The sequence below is a fragment of the Schistocerca serialis genome, chromosome 7 (genome assembly GCF_023864345.2).
Source record: "Schistocerca serialis cubense isolate TAMUIC-IGC-003099 chromosome 7, iqSchSeri2.2, whole genome shotgun sequence".
Lineage (NCBI taxonomy): Eukaryota > Metazoa > Arthropoda > Insecta > Orthoptera > Acrididae > Schistocerca > Schistocerca serialis.
Window position 1 is genome coordinate 543,319,323 of NC_064644.1, and position 2,903 is coordinate 543,322,225.

Genomic DNA, 2,903 nt, shown 5'->3' on the forward strand with positions numbered 1-2,903 from the left:
GTACAGACGCAGACAATAACGCAGATCTTCGTCACTCATGCTGCAAAGAAATCGTGACTTCCTGAATTTCATGATCGAAAACAGCGTTTCAAGCACACATGTAGATCAGGACCTTGTATAACGTTTGCAACCTCATCATGGAGACGTGAAAACTCTTCCCCAGGAAAGCAACTCATAAATGTTCAGTTGTAATGTAAACCGTAAGCCTATTAAGGGGAACCGGAACGATGAAAATGACAAAAATTAACATTTTTTGTTTTTTTTTATTATAAAATTATTTGGAGTTTTCTGAATAAAAAATCAAATTTCACCCTTCTAAGTGAATTCTAAGTGTGTTTCTTATCACTGCAAAATTGACGCGCCACTTAAACGGTTGTAGCGACTTGGTGTGTCATCTCTGACGGCGCCGCTCACTGGCTACAAGCAGGGTATCTTTGCCGAATTAGACAGTGTTTTGTTTTTCATCGTTGTATGGCTTTATCTGTGTGACAAATGACTGTTCATATTGGTAAACATAAACGCTATACCGTGTGTGTTGACTTGTGGAGTTTTCTTTGTGTTGTTTAGCTGTTAAATTCTGCGGATTTGACGAATTTTGCTCGTACCTGTTTTACGTATTTGGTTTTTCGATATCAATATGCCCCGTTTCAGCAATCGAGTGTTTTAAGAACAGGCACAATGACTAGAAGAAGAAATCTGTTGTTGTTTCGAAGGGAGATGCTGCTCAGACTGCTTCACCGACTACTCTAAATGAATGTGATAGAACTTCTTCCAGCAAGAAACTTTGTGACAACAAAGAAAAATTTGAAAACTATGAAAGTGACAGTAATGATGTGAATGAAATAATTAACATTTCTTTGCTCTCTAATATTTTGAAACATAACGTATTATGCCAAGTTTTCAAAAAAAGAGGACTAGAATTGAAAATAACTTCACCCATTGGTTTGGCATCTAAAATGTTATTGAAGTGTAACAAATGTGCTGCAGAAGTTTCGTTTTCTAGTTCCAACAGTATTCCTCATAGTGGTAATAGTGGAAAGAAGGTGTATGATATAAATGTTAGGCTAGTGTATGGCTTGGGTTGCATTGGCAAGGGCAGTGCTGCAGGGACAATGTTATGTGGAATTATGAATTTGCCAAAACCACCAACCAAGTTTGGATTTTATAATGAATTGGTGGGATCTTCTGCTGAAGATATTGCTCAAGCAACAATGAAGAAAGCAGTTGAGGAAGCTGTGACAGATAATGGGAATTGTAGAGATTTGACTGTTGCTTTAGATGGATCATGGCAACGTTGAGGTCATAAATCTCCAAATGGAGTTGTGACAGCTACCAGTTGAGACAGTTGCAAAGTAATTGATGTTGCTATTTTCTCAAAACATTGTAGATGTAAGGGCAACACGAAGGACGAACATAGTGAAAGTTGTGAAGCAAATTTTCACGGCACGAGTGGAGTGATGGAAGTAGAGGGAGTGAAAGCAATTTTTTCCAGATCACAGGCTTGGTATAATGTACGATACACTAATTATCTAGGAGATGGTGATTCTAAGGGATATAAAGCTGTAGAGGAACTCAAACCTTATGGCAATGAAATTCACATTAAAAAACAGGAGTGCATTGTAATCATGCAGAAGCGCATGGGGGCTCGCTTGTGCAAACTAAAGCAGACATTAGGACTGCAGAAGCTTACTGATGGCAAGACCCTTGGAGGAAGAGGAAGATTGACAGTTGAGGCAATTGATAGATTGCAGAGGTATTATGGGTGTGCAATTAGGCAAAATTCAAGAATCATTGAGCATATGAGGAGAGCAGTATGAGCATAATTTTTCCATACTGCATCAACAAATGAGCACCCACAACATGCACTGTGCCCCATAGGTGATGACTCATGGTGTAAGTACCAACCAGGAAAGGAATATGCCCATAAAAAAAGTTTGTCCAATGCTGTAATTGAAGTAATCAAGCCCATATTCAGAGATTTATCACCACCAAGTTTATTGGAAAAGTGTTTACATGGGAAAAAACAAAATCCAAATGAAAGTGTAAATAATTTAATTTGGATTAGGACTCCCAAAAGAGTGTTTGTTCAGATAAAAACATTGCATTTTGGAGTGTATGATGCAGTGGCAACATACAATGAAGGAAACATTATCAAATGTGATGTGCTGAAACATTTAGGTTTCCAACTAGGACACAATACCATTTCCACAATGCGCCTAATTGATGAAGAAAGACTAAGAGTTGCAGGAAGAAGAGACAAAAGGCTACAACATGCAGCAAAAGGGAAGAAAAGACCAGGTAAAAGGAAACTAACACTGGAAAAGAAGAGGATGCTGATAATCCATCATATGGGGCAGGAATGTATTAAAAAACTTTGGAAGCCAATTCTTATAACTTTAAAACTTTCATCCTTGAAGAACATTTTCTCAAAAAGTGCTAACAGTATATCAATTAAATTTATACACAAAATTGTTTACTTCTTTTCCTTAATTTTTATAACAAATTGTAAAAAAATATTGTATAATTCAAAAGTTATAGAAGAAAAAGTGCAAAATTTTAGAGAGAAAAATAATAATCTGTTTTCAAAAATTGTAAAACAAAAGCCGGCCGTTGTGGCCGGGCGGTTTCTAGGCACTTCAGTCCGCAACCGCGCTGCTGCTACGGTCGCAGGTTCGAATCCTGCCTCGGGCACGGATGTTTGTGATGCCCTTAGGTTAGCTAGGTTTAAGTTGTTCTAAGTTCTTGGGGACTGATGACCTCAGATGTTAAGTCCCATAGTGCTCAGAGCCATTTGAACCATTTTTTTGTAAAACAAAAACCAAGAAATATTTCTCAACATGGCGTTATAGCTTTGTAGAGAAATATTCACTGAACATTTAGTCCAAATTTCAGAGCAATATGTT